The sequence below is a fragment of the Taudactylus pleione genome, unplaced genomic scaffold, assembly GCF_031769625.1.
Source record: "Taudactylus pleione unplaced genomic scaffold, aTauple2 ptg000040l, whole genome shotgun sequence".
Lineage (NCBI taxonomy): Eukaryota > Metazoa > Chordata > Amphibia > Anura > Myobatrachidae > Taudactylus > Taudactylus pleione.
In genome coordinates, this window is record NW_028284442.1 from 24681483 (window position 1) to 24695691 (window position 14209).

Genomic DNA, 14209 nt, shown 5'->3' on the forward strand with positions numbered 1-14209 from the left:
GTCCTCCATTACCTGGAGTCGTTACCCACCAGTCCTACCCGGTATCTAGCCGACCTCCAAAATATACCCTTGGAGACCAGTCACCCACCGGTCCTACCCGGTATCCGGCTGCCCTCCATCATATATCCTCACTGGAAAAACCCACCACCCAAACCTATGCGCAGAAGTTACATTCAACCTAGTAGTTTCCAGCATGCAGTTGAGTCTACCAATCCTGATCCAGGACCCAGCCCGGGAACACAGCCTCAAATCTCTACGTCTGTGACAGTTTGCACTGGCCATCTGTTACTGCAGCAGGAATACCTTTATAGAGGCTGCCGGAAGCTGATTGGCCGAGAACAGTGTGGAAGCAGTTTCATTGGAGGAGGCATCACATGAGGAAATCCAAGATGGCCATGCCCATCTTCCCCGGAGAGCGGCTGCCGGACTTCGTAGAATGCCAGCCCCATCACAGCAGGGAGTGTGCAGGCACCGGTGTGCAGAGGTGAGATCAGCGAGACCTGACCAAGCCGCCGCAGGACAGCGTGGGAGCTGGTGAGCACAGCGAGTCAGCGCTCGCAGAGGAAAGTGCCGGGGTCTGGTTCTGAGGACTCTTAGGCGGACTGTGACACTCTGATTGTAACTCCATTCAGCGTTAAGTGAAGCCTGACTAGAGATCTAGTAATAGACACTTTAGTTTGAGGTCATTAGTTTGAAATCGGGGATATTTTCATCATTCGGTAACAGTAAAACATTGAAAGGACTTTAAAATGTTGGGCGTTCAATTAGTTTGGATTTAAGATTTTTACTCTAAAACACTGGTGGCACACTGAAACACTGGTGGCATACTGAAACACTGTGGAGGCACACTAAAACACTGGTGGCACACAAACACTGGTGGCACACTAAAACACTGTGGTGGCACACTAAAACACTGGTGGCACACTAAAACACTGGAGGCACACTAAAACACTGGTGGGACACTGAATCACTGTGATGGCACACTCAAACACTGTGGTGGTGCACTAAAACACTGGTGGCACACTGAAACACTGGAGGCACACTAAAACACTGGTGGTGCACTAAAATGCTGGTGGCACACTGAAACACTGGAGGCACACTAAAACACTGGTGGTGCACTAAAACACTGGTGGCACACTGAAACACTGTGGAGGCACATTAAAACACTGGTGGAACACTGAAACACTATGGAGGCACTCAAACATTGGTGGGACACTGAATCACTGTGGTGGCACACTAAAACACTGGTGGTGCACTAAAATACTTGTGGAACAAAACATTGAATTTCCATGTGTGGTCTTTCCCATGCAAGAAGCTCTGTGTCACCATAACTCCAAACAATCTAGAGCATGATACTCGATGAACCACCTTATATGGGTAGATGAGCTTCATAATGAAAAGTGGAAGAAAATCCTCCATATTTTAAATAAATACTCTGGGCCTGATTATGACTTGCATGCAAGACAAATGTGGCCGTATCTCGCAATTTGCAGCAAACTGTGGATGCACCAGAGCCAGCATGCAATTTAAAGACAGTCACATCTAAATCACTTCTCACCAATTGCTGTATGAGCCTTACTGGGTACTTTGGATGAAAAGGAAGAGTCCTGGGACATGTAGTCAGAGTTGTGACCTATTCTGAGTTGTGCATATGCAGAATACATGACATTCTCAGCCGCATCTTCTGCACCCAGCATGGGGTAGGTGAAGTGCCATTGCTAGTGATGATGCTGGGGGGCTGTCGCATAGATGCAGCTAACTCAGAAGAATATGGGCAGATACTCGCATAGGACTTCCAAGTACTGGAGGCATTGCATGAGACTCAGAGTCAGACCCTCTGTATTTGCAGTACATGAATCATACGTTTTATGTTGTAACAGTGGATCGATACAGTATGTCAAACATTTTGTGGGGCAAGTAAAATCTTGGCAAAGTGTGGTCACAATGTTCTACCTCATGCGTCCCCAGGAAATCTACAGAGCAAAAGAAAATTAGCGCTGTTAACGGTTGCAAAGTGACGACCTCGCAGCATTTTGATGGCACATTTGTGGACATAGCTGTAAGTCTCTAGATACAGTTACTGGTTGAGTATAGCTGTATCGACTCAGGTATACAGGGGAATAAAACTCCCTATAATGTAGATAGAATGTATTTATTCACCTTGTTTTCTTTTATCTGGTCACAGGACTTGTCATTGACTTGTCTGTATACAACACTGATGCACCACTTGGGCTTCTAAGTCTCTGCTTCTGGACCCAGGTATCTTGTATTAGGAGATTAATCTCTACTTTCCATTATAAGGTGCTATGTCTGGCTTGACAGGCCACCCCTTTTGGTTCATTAACATGGGTTGGGTATTGTATGTCGTCATTCTTCATTTTGACATGAGAATATCAATATGGTCATAATTTCGACGTTGACCCTGTAGACATTCGTTATGTAGGAAGTGATGAAATGTCAACATTTTATAATGTCATATTGTCCCCAGTGGCCCAGCGGTGACTTACCTGCTCCTGACAGCTGCTGCAGCAGCTTCCTCCATGTCCCAGTGGTCATGTGACTGTGACTTCCGGGTTAGACTTCTGATCCTCCAGCATTCAGATGAGTATTTCTGCCCTATCCCTAATCCCTACCCCTTATTGCCTAACCCTAACCTCTGCCCCCCCAGCCTATCTCTAACCCTGCCACCACCGCAACCTATCCTTAACCTCCCCCAACAGCCTAATCCTAACCCTCCCGTCCGCAGCCTAACCCTAATGTCGACATTCTGACGTAATTTCATCTGTCGACATTCTGACAATGTCGACACGTTGCCTATGAACATTTTGATAATGACATCATACCTGGCGACATTATGGTGTCAGCAATAAGAATGTCAACATTGTCACTGTTGACCTTTTGACTACCTCCCCGTTAACATACCTCCCAACATTAGTAATGTGCTTCACATTGGCTGCGTCACATTTCTGACATGAACGTGCCATTCTGAATAACTCCCACAAATTGGGACGGTCCCCCAAAAGCAAAAAACACCCACACACAAACAGTTGCCCCTCCATTCCATTATCCATTAGGGGGACTGAGAAAATGATTGGGTCCAGCACAGGACCTCATTCAGAGGCGGTCGCACGGAGCGATTGGACGTAGCGAGTGATGTTTTTTTCAACTGCGCATGCGTACACATGGCAGTGCACGTGCGCAAGCCTGTCTTTCTGACCGCAATCCTCTTGCTCGTTAGTCACTACGAGGTCGTAGCTGTGATTGACATTTCGTGCCGTTTGTGGGTGGTTACAGGGGAAGGTGCTTGTGAACGGGGGTTTGGTGGTGTGAACGCAGGCGTGGCTGACCTTAAAAAAGGGCGTTTTAAGAGCGTGCATATATTACTGAGCGAGTCATCACATACATCATCTCGTTGCAATAACGATGCTACTGCTCGCAGTGCTAAAGGTAGCCCAGGGTCTACCTTAAGCATTGTGAGTGCAGACGATGGTTTCTGCCTCAACCGATGTCTGTAGGCAATTAACAATGTAACAGGTGTTAATCGTGCTGACGTAGGTTGCCGCCTGCGACCGACTCTGAATTAGACCGTAGAGATAGGAGGTGTGCTTTCATTGTTGTGGGTGTTTCCGCGCTTACGATGTGCGTTGCGATTGAGCTCTCATTTTGCATATTCTCGATCACTTTGGGTGCGACCGATCGCTCCCGAGCGACCGCCTCTGAATGAGGACCTTAGTGCCGCACCAATGCTAAGTACTGGAACCTTTTATGACATTACAAGTATCAACATGCACTGACAGCTCATAAGTGTTCTTGTATGCTGACACTTGTAGAACTACAAATGTCAGTGTGCACATGTGCAGGGTTAGACTTTTAGAGGGGCAATTCAATTTGGACCGATGGTCATGAGTTGCCGGCTTCCCCACCTTTTTGCCAGCACTTTGCAGCAGGAGTGAAATCGGCAATATTGAGCTACCGTAATTCTGAGTCATGTGTGCAGCCTCACATGGCGACCGCACATCTCTTGAATTATAGTGTTCCATGTGTACCCTATAAATGCCGCCTTATCATGGAATAATAACTGTTGCCCCCAGCCCCTAACATACTTAAATAATTTTTGCCCCTGTAATTAATGCAATAGTAGTGCTCCCTATAGGAAATATTAATGCCCACGTTATTATTAAGTAAATCTTGGTTCCATAATCACTACTGTTGCATTTAGTTTCACTGAGAGGCACTACTATTGCATTTATTGCAGAGCCAACAAGAATTTAATTATGACGAGGCAACAAGTATAGTTTCATGATGATGGCAGCATTTACAGTATGCACTTGTACCCTATGCTGAAAGTACTGCTGCTGCTTCCGACCCCCGTGTGTTTGGATATATATTGCAAGACTTGGCACCCATAAACTGGGTATGCTGGCATTTATTCTCAGGGCCGCCGAGAGCTGCCATGGTCCTGGGTATTGAGGGGGACATGGCCAAAGTGAGGAGGCGTGGCTACACACCCTCCAAAATGTTAAAATTGTTTTTCCGGCGCCACAGGGGGGTGCCAGCGACTGCACAGCCTTAGCAGCTGACCTAGGCCCGGCTTCTTCTACAGGCCCGGGTAATTAGTACCTGATCCCACCCCCCTCTGGGCGCTCCTGTTTGTACTCTGGCTTAGCTGCCAGAGTATGCTAACGCTGTTAGAAACTCCAGCACACTACCTCATTTAACACTTTATTGCTGACCTAAATCCAAAGGGGGGTCCTCTTTCTTCCAGCTTGCAATCTGTCTGAGAGAATAAAAAATGTGACCAACAAGAACAAGGAACCACAATACTTCTGACTGGCTGGGCCCCCTGTTGACTTTTGACTGGTCAGAGCATGGGAAGGCCGCTATGTTTTGGTTACACCCCATTTGTGGTAAAACCACTATAAATGAGATTGTTACAACATAAATGTATCAAGCACACGCATGGCCGGGCATCAGGGGCGGATTTAGAGATCAGGGCATACCTAGACACAAGAGTTATAGCTGCCCCCCTTATCCCAATTTTATTATTTTTATTGTTTGATTATAAGCCCTGATTTGACAACTGGCAGTTTAATATAAAGCGTATCCTCAGATGATCACATTTACATGTTTATTTTAAACCTTATGTATCATAACGCAAATGTGTCCATCTATAAATCAGCCTCACTGTGATGAGTGATGTCAGGTGGCCCAGGACTGGGGGGAGAAGATGGGACTGGGGGGAGAAGATGCGGTGGATGATATGGGTGTGGCCACTGGAGCAAGCACGGCTACACCCAATCCTGGTTTATATTGCTGTGCTGGGGAGATGGGGGCGGGGCCATTTGTACCAGCCTCCTCCTCCCTGCGCCTCTGACTTGCCCTGTGAGCTGACATAGGCCCTGATTCAGAGCCGGACGCTCTGACCAGAGCGCTCGCTCTGAATCAGGGCCCACCTCCATAAATATGGACGCTCGTATAGCTGTGGGTCACCATCCACAGCATATACGAGCGTGCAGGATGATGGTCGCGACCATCACCACTGCGAGCAGAAGCCTGCGGTTGAGTTTCTCAACCGCAAGGCCAGGAGTGATTTTGGCTCTATCAGAGCCAAAATCACTCCCACTGACATCACTAGTGATGTCAGTGGGGCCGGCTTCTGACGGTAGGCGTTCCCTTAGGAACGCCTCCGTCTGGCAGGCACGCCCCCGGCACGCCCACCAAAGGGGGCGTGCTGTCAATCAACATCGACAGCACGCCCCCTTTGATCAGAAACTACGAGCGAAGGAAAGTCCTTCACTCGTCGCGTCTCGCGCATGCGCACGACGGAGCTCCCTCCGTTGAGCGCATGCGCAGTGCAGACCATCGACCCACTTGCGAGCGGACAGCCGTTCGTGAGTGGGTCTGAATCAGGGCCATAATTCGGCTTTGACATTTTTTGGATCATATATTTCTCCAAAAGAGCTTATCAAATGGCTGGGCAGCTGTTCATATATATATAAAGCCTCTAGATTGGCTGATTTCTAAAAAATATATATATTTCATGTATTTCTTAGACATGAAAGCGTGTTCAGGGTGATGTTAGTGTAAAATTCAAATTGCTATATTTGGACTTGCATTACTATTTTACTTTTATATTCTTTATGGCACTGATGGACACAAGCGGCTCTTCAAACCGTCATTGCAAGCCCCCATCTCCTTCCTGCTTTATTGGCCAGATTTGTCTTTTATAGCTTGTAACACTTGTTTAAATTGACATGTGGAGTGATTACAGATAGGTAGGTGCCACTTTCTTTGATTAAATGTGTTGTTTAAACTCATTACTGAGATGAAGGGAAATGTGCAGCCTTTTTGAAGGTAAGGGGGTCGGCCACGAGGCCCCCGAAGTCAGAGCAGGACTATGTGCCTGACTCTGATAATTGATGCACAGTGACTATTTTTGCTTGAAGCTGCAGACGCCGTATATACTACCTTATGCTAATGTGAGTTTCCTGACCGCCAATGCGAGGATCTCTGCAGGGTCGTCCACTGATCATACGCCAACCGCCGCAACCATCATCGCTAGCGTCGGCACTTTCACCAGCGCAATGCTATGTGCAAGAGATCTGACATTCTCTGCGCGCACGGAACTTTAGCAACACGCTCATGACACTCCCAAAATGGGGGTGGGGGGGGGCTCCTGTAGTCTAAAATTAATCTGAGTGAAGACTCCCTCAAACTCATTTTAAAGTATTCACATAAATATTGGACTGATAAAATAATAATAAGGTTATAGTCACACAGCACCCAGGTGCTCTCCTTCCACTTACCCCCAGATGTCACTCGGCTGTGATCAGTATATAGAAGTCCCAGAACATCTAATTGGGCTCATTGGCCTTCTGCGTCTCTACCAGCACATTCTGCTGGGTTAATGTTTCCCAGAGTGCCTTGAGTGTGAACTAGAGGTGCCTGTCCAGCCACACATACATGAGCAGCAACATGGCCAAGAACGAGTCCTGCAGCTCGGACAGGCATGCCTCCTAACATGACCCTCTCCATGAGGGACACAATGCTCAGGTCCTGGACTTCCCTGGTAAGAGGTGGGGCTGCAGCACAGTTCAAAATTCAAATAGGGGAGCCACACCAACTGTCATTTCACACGCTGCCAATATCACTGGCTGGGACTCACTGGCAGTTGGTGTGACTCCCCTATTTGAATTTTGGACTGTGCAGCAGCCCCACCTCTGGAGCCTCCACCAATCATAAATTACCAGGGAAGTCCAGGATCAGAGCATTGTGTCTCTCCTGGAGCGGGTCATGTTGGGAGGTATGGACAGGCGTGTCAGGTGCCTGTGTCTCCGAGGCTCCACTCTCTAACTGCTTATGTCTATACTGACAGCACTTTCTGTTCATTAACTTTATTGGGATACAGCCAATAAGAAACATCCCACCATTACATGAAAAGCACCAGTGTATAAGAGTCCTAAATGTAGATAACCGCCACTGTCTCTCCCAAAGCTTATTTATACAGAAACAGGCAGCCAATGCAACTGCAGCATTGTAGGCTGAAAATTAAACAACTGTATGTTATTTCTAGAGAACACTAGGGATGAATATCCGAAGCTGATGGTTAGCAACAATCGATGTCCCCGAGTTGATGGAAGTACTTTTTCCATTGAATTGACTTACCAACCATCAGATGCAACTTTCCGATGCCCATGAGATAGCTGGCTGTTCTTTTTCAGATGTGAACACCAGCTAAAGTGCTCATGCACAAAGCTAGGACTGCTTCTGCGCATGCATAAAGTATAATTATCGATGGTAATAGCATCGAATGGCTTTGATACGATTGCTAGTAGCCATCACATTGTGTGATTTGATGTCGGAAGCCTGGTAACTATTGCATGAGGGGCTTCCAATGTCCATCCCTAGAGAATACATCTGTCATCCATGAGACCGCCTCCTCCCCCATGCTTGCAGTGCACACCATGTTTGCGTAACAGCTATCTGCGGGAAGAGGAAGCTGCGTCCATCAGCCAGGTACTGCCATTATACTATGCTGCTCATTTGTACTTGAGCCCGCTGCTGGCGAACACAGCTGTAAAGGAGGAGGACCCCTTCTCTGGCAGCGAGATATAGATCGGGGAATTGCCACTGATCCTGAACTGGAGGCTTGAGGCTTGTTTTTATTTATAAATATATAAAAAATAAGTTTCCTTTGGGCAACTTAAGGTTATAGTCTGGATTGGGAGAGGAGGTCCTAGGGCAGTGGTCAGGGACTGGGTAAATTACCCCACATGGGGTAAAACTGAAAGTCCTGGGGGTAATGGATTCAGGGCTGGAGATGCACGTGAACTGGGTGCGCCGCTGCACCTGGCGCCAGTGACCTCCAACCCGGCGCCGCAGGGAGGCTCTAAGCCGGATGCCCGCTGAGATGTTATTACCAGCGGGCGCCCGTTAGCCGGATGCTGGAGTTCTCTTCTGAACTCCAGCTTCCGGCTCTCCCCATGGTCACTATGGGAGAGACGTTATGACGTCTCTCCCATAGTTCCGAGGAGCATCCGGGCAGACAGGACGGCGGCGGATGCAGGAGTGGGGATTAAGGTAAGTGTTTTTTTTTTACTGTACAAGCGTCACTACAGGGGCACTACTACAGGGGCAATGCTACAATGGCATAACTATGGGGGCATTGCTACAGGGGCACTGCTACACTGGCATAACTATTGGGGCACTGCTACAGGGGCATAACTATGGGGGCACTACAGGGGCATAACTATGGGGGCATTGCTACAGGGGCATAACTATGGGAGCACAGCTACAGGGGCACAACTATGGGGGCACTGCTACAGGGGCATAACTATGGGGGCACTGCTACAGGGGCATAACTGTGAGGGCACTGCTACACTGGCATAACTATGGGGACACTGCTACAGGGGCATAACTATGGGGGCACTACAGGGGCATAACTATGGGGGCACTGCTACAGTGGCATAACTATGGGGGCACTGCTACAGGGGCATAACTATGGGGGCACTACTACCGGGGCATTATATGAGGGTACTACTACCAGGGCATTATATGGGGGCACTGCTACAGGGGCATAACTATGGGGGCACTACTACAGGGGCATTATATGGGGGCACTACTATAGGATTTTCTTCCTTTCAAATCAATGGGTAACGTCGGCGTATCTAAATATATTGTGGGGTAAAATGTAAAAAAGTTCCCTGACCCCTGTCCTAGGGACAAGTGTGCACCCTTAATCCGGATCTGCCTGAAGTAGGAATTTGGAATCAGGAGGAAGGCGTGAGTGCGGCATTGGGTTTGCGACCACATCTTAGTGGTTGTGTCCACGCCCCCCGCCCCCCCCCCCCCGCACACAAGTTGGCAATTTGTGCCGTTTCTTCCACAAAACAAATTGTTATTGTCACATGCAACTGTCTGTAGCATAAGAATATCTCCCAACCACCCTACAAATTGGGACAAAAAGCCCCTATCATGGGACATTTACCTCAAATCGGGACTGTCCCGGATTGATTGGGAGGGTTGAGTGATATACATCCAAAAATATACTGGTAGGTTCATTGACTCCTAACAAAATTACCCCTAGTGTGTATGTGTGTGAGCATGTGGTAGGGAATATAGATTGTAAGTTCCATTGGGGCAGGGACGGATGTGAATGGTAAAATATTCTCTGTAAAGCGCTATATAAATAACTGATAATAATAATACATTAGCTGTGCTTCGTAGTCTGCTTTGTATATTCCTTTTAAAATGTATTTATAGATTTTTTTGTAAGTGTTTGCTCAATGACTAAGCACATTTACCATAATAAACAGGAGCTGCCTCATAGCGATACAATAAACATGTAACACTATACATTTTTCCTTATCTGAAATAAATGAAAATGTCAGTTGTTTTTAATTTAGCACAAAGAATATATTTGTATGATAGTTATGCTATATTATATTTTATACCTAAATTTAATATACATATAAAAATAACTATTCTGTAACTTAATATATATCAGATTGTTAAGTCGCTTTCCCTAGTTTGCAGCCGGAGTTGATAGCATTCTATATCATTTAGATGTGCACAGTTCTGGAAAATCAGGCTTTTTACATTTATTACGTCTGACCCGGGGACAGAAGGTTAGCATAGTAGATCACATAGAAGCTGTGTAATGAAGTATTGTGTGTGTCAGCAGTCCATAGATGCACATTATGACAAGCACAATAGTGGAAGTGTCATATGACTATGGGGGAGATGCTTCAAACCTTGTAGAGAGATAAAGTACCACCCAATCAGCTTCAAACGGTCATTTTACAGGATGTGGGCCTTACGCAGTCTGCGACTGGCAGCAGACTATCAGTGATTGACAATCTGCTGCCATTTGTGGGCGGGGAGAGAGTGGCGATACCCTCCGTTCCCCGAAACGGAGGCGTGTCACCGCCGTTGGGGGGGGGAGGGAAGAAGCCAGGATCTCTGTCAGCTGACGGAGATTTCCTGGCTTCCTCCTCCCAACCGCGGCAGCTAGCTGCGTGACCCCATGAGTCACCTTAGCCAGCCGATGTTCCGCAAAGTATCCGATGCTGCGTTGGACAACGCAGCATGGATACATAATGCCATTATCATATCTGCAATTCTGTCTCAAGCTGAATCAGGCCCTGTGTTTGAAAAATCATAGTTAAAAAGCGGATTGGTTGGTACTTTATCTCTCGCCAAGGTTTGATGCATCTCCCCCTATGTCCTATTCAAAAGCTCTAGACTTAAAATTCAACAAAATATGAATGTCCTTTTCCTCTCACCCCAGAACACAGCTATGAATCATGCTACTGACTACATCAGACTGAGCATTCATCCTGTCCAATATTGCTGAAGGCAAACAAGGGTGTACCAGAACAGGCATTGGGCAAATGTTATGCTAGCTGCACGGTTTTTAGACTCTTTTCAGTGTTAAATATGTAGAAAGGTTTTTTTTCTATATTCTCTCTTTACATTTTATTTTTATATTGTAACCAATTAGGTAATGTTACCTATTTTAGGCTAAATGTTGATAGGCATTTTTGCTGCATTTGTAAATGTACAGAATCTGTTATTACATTGAACTAATGGACATATGTATAAATGTATATAGATTATTCTCTATATGTAGATTTATTCAGGTGCCAGCCGTGCCTTGTAGACCTTTTAGGAGTTACCAGAGGCACCTGGTGCCGTTGTAATCAGTGGCCTGCGGGGAAGGAGGGAACCGGAGTGTGCTCGCGGGCACTGGTTATATAAAGGGGAGGAGTAACAGTCGGGAGTTGTTACCTGCCTGGCTGAGGAGCAGGAGAGCGAGCGTAAAGTGGAGAGCCGGAGGGATGGGGTGGCATCCGAGAGGTACATCTCGACCCTAGCTGGCTGTTTTTGGCGCTCTCCATCAAAATTATGGTGCTGATGGCACTTAGGAGAGCCAACACAGGAGAGGTCTGTACAGAATCCCTGCTTACTGTATGACACCTTGGAGGCTGAAAGATTACAGCACTCATACAGGGAATTTAGCAGCCTGGCAGCCACCTCTACGTTCAATGGTCAATAACCTCCCTAATTCTCATTCGTCTTAAATAAGAGCCAATACGTTCATTGTGTCTACAACCTGCTCCAAAGAGAGTAATATTAAGTGGAGTCAGTCTAGCTTAATAACCGTGACTTTAAACCCTTGGTAGCTATTTGCTGCCCTCAGCAAGATTTAGTAGAAAGACTTGGAGCATTATTGTGAATCTCTACTGGCTCATAAATTCTTAATTAAACTACAGAACATTATTTACAAATCTCCACTTGAGATATACATCCTTTCTCATCACTAGATAGTCAGACAGCTAGAGACTGAAGTATTCATGCTTATAGAAAGCTTTATAATTAATTATAACAAGCCCAGGTTTGCTGCTTGTGAGGCCAGGAAATCTGCGTCCTACGATGCAGACCCTGACCTTGGCACTCTAGGGATGGCCATCAGTGGTTACCATCGATGGCACACAAACCATCAATGGTTTGCACCCCCTCGATGGCCACCGCTGCTGGGGGATGCCAAGCCACAGGCCAATCAAAAATAGCAGTGGGGCTTATCGGCCGCGGTGGCGGAGCTAAGCTCCGTCCTGTAAAGAGAAAAAAAAAACATCAGTTCCCAATCATCCATCAATGGCAAAATTAGTTAACATCGATGGTCGATGGCCATCCCTACGGCACTCCCAAGAAACGGACACTGCACCGTCCCCTAAGGGCCGTAGCCTGTCCAGCAGGCTGTGGCTCAGGGGGCACTGTGACCGTGATCAGATGACCTGTTCTGCACTTGCGGAGAATGGGTCCTGCCCCACCATCAGATATGTACGTAAACCATCGCACATATCTAAATCAGGCCCTCAGTCTCCAGCCATTTGCATTACCAAGTGAATTGTGCATCTGACTCAGTATCCCGTCACCTGCCAAGTGCATCCTTCTCAGTATTCAGTCACCTGGGAGTATATTTGCTAAAAGTCCGGTTTATAGAAATGGAGGTATTGCTCATAGCAACCAATCAGATTCTACTTATTATTTATCTAGCACCTTCTAGAAGATAGTAGCTAGAATCTGATTGGTTGCTATGGGCAACACCTCTACTTCTATAAACCCGCATTTTAGTAAATAAATCCCCTGCAGTACCAAGTATATCCTGTATCTCAATCATTTTCCGGTCTTTAAGCATTCAGCTTTCATTCCAGTTATCTACCATCTGTACTGTTCCTGAATGTCACAGCTATCCCAGTGGGTGTCCTATAGCACACAGGGTCAATATCACCTGCTGCCGGCCTGAAATCTTGTGCAGCATCCAGTATCTAAGCCTTCTGTAGTCTGTCACAAGTAATACAACAAGCACTCCATTCCTATTCCACCTGTGGCCTGCTTTCACTATACTGCAGACCTGAGACTAGCATTCCCTATAAGACTGTGCTACCAGCACTCCTTTCAGTTTATGTTCAGACTATACCACTGCTCAAGGTATTGTGACACCCACATCTGTACAGTCTCAGCAGTCCAAACACCAACCTATAGTCAGTGGCAGATCTAGACTTTTAGGGGGGGCGGTTTGAGAATGAACACTAACTCCTTCCCTCAGATCCCCCAATTATATTTTGCCACACGTGCACCAGACCACCCCAATAGTAATATTCCACACAGAGTAGGCCAGGGCTCGACGAAACCCGTGGGCCAGGTCGCCATGGCGACCAGATTTGGTTGCCTGGCGACCAGGTTTTCAGCAACCCCCGGGCCCTGTAGTGCAGACCGCGAGCGCAGTCCACACTACAGAGTAACAAACATAGAGCCGCCAGCGTAACACTGCATAGGGGGGATGGCCGCTACTCTGGGGGCACTGCATAGGGGAGATGGCCGCTACTCTGGGGGCACTGCATAGGTGGGGTTGGCCGCTATTGGAGACACTGTATGTATTGGACCACTACTGGGGGCACTGTATATGGGGACCACTACTGGGGCATTGCATAGGGGGGTGACCGCTACCGGAGGCACTGTATATGGGGACCACTACTGGGGGCAATGCACAGGGGGGGCACTGATTAAAGGGGTACTACATAAGGGGACCACTACTGGGGGCACTGTATATAGGGACCACTACTGGGGCACTGCATAGGGGGGTGACTGCTACTGGGGGTGTTACTAGGGCACTGCATAGGGAGGACTACTCCTGGGGGAACTGCATAGGGAGGACTACTACTGGGGGCACTGCAGAGGGGGGATTACTACTGGGGCACCTCGTTATTGGTGTGGCCATGGTGGTTGGTTGTCAGGGGCGTAGGTGCTCAGTAATGCTGCCCCAGGGGAAGGGGTGTCTGGCTCCTACACTTTCATCCTGGCTCCTAAATTTTAGAAAAATTTGTCAAGCCCTGGATTAGGTTCTCCCCAGCCCCACATGTGTACCAGACACCCCTGGGCTCCTCCCAATAACAATATTCCCCACAGAGCAGGCTCCCCCCAGCCCCACACGTGCACCACACCTTCCCTCTCAACCCAACTGATAAACTTCACAAAGACTCACAGTAATAGCACTCCTCAGAAAAAGTGACAGCCAGGCAGGAGAAGACTCCCCATACAACACACTAATATAGCTCTACACAGTGGCGTATCTATAATGGGTGCAGTGTGTGCGGGGCACATGGGCCCCTGGGTCCAGGGGGGCCCCGCACACACTGCACCCATA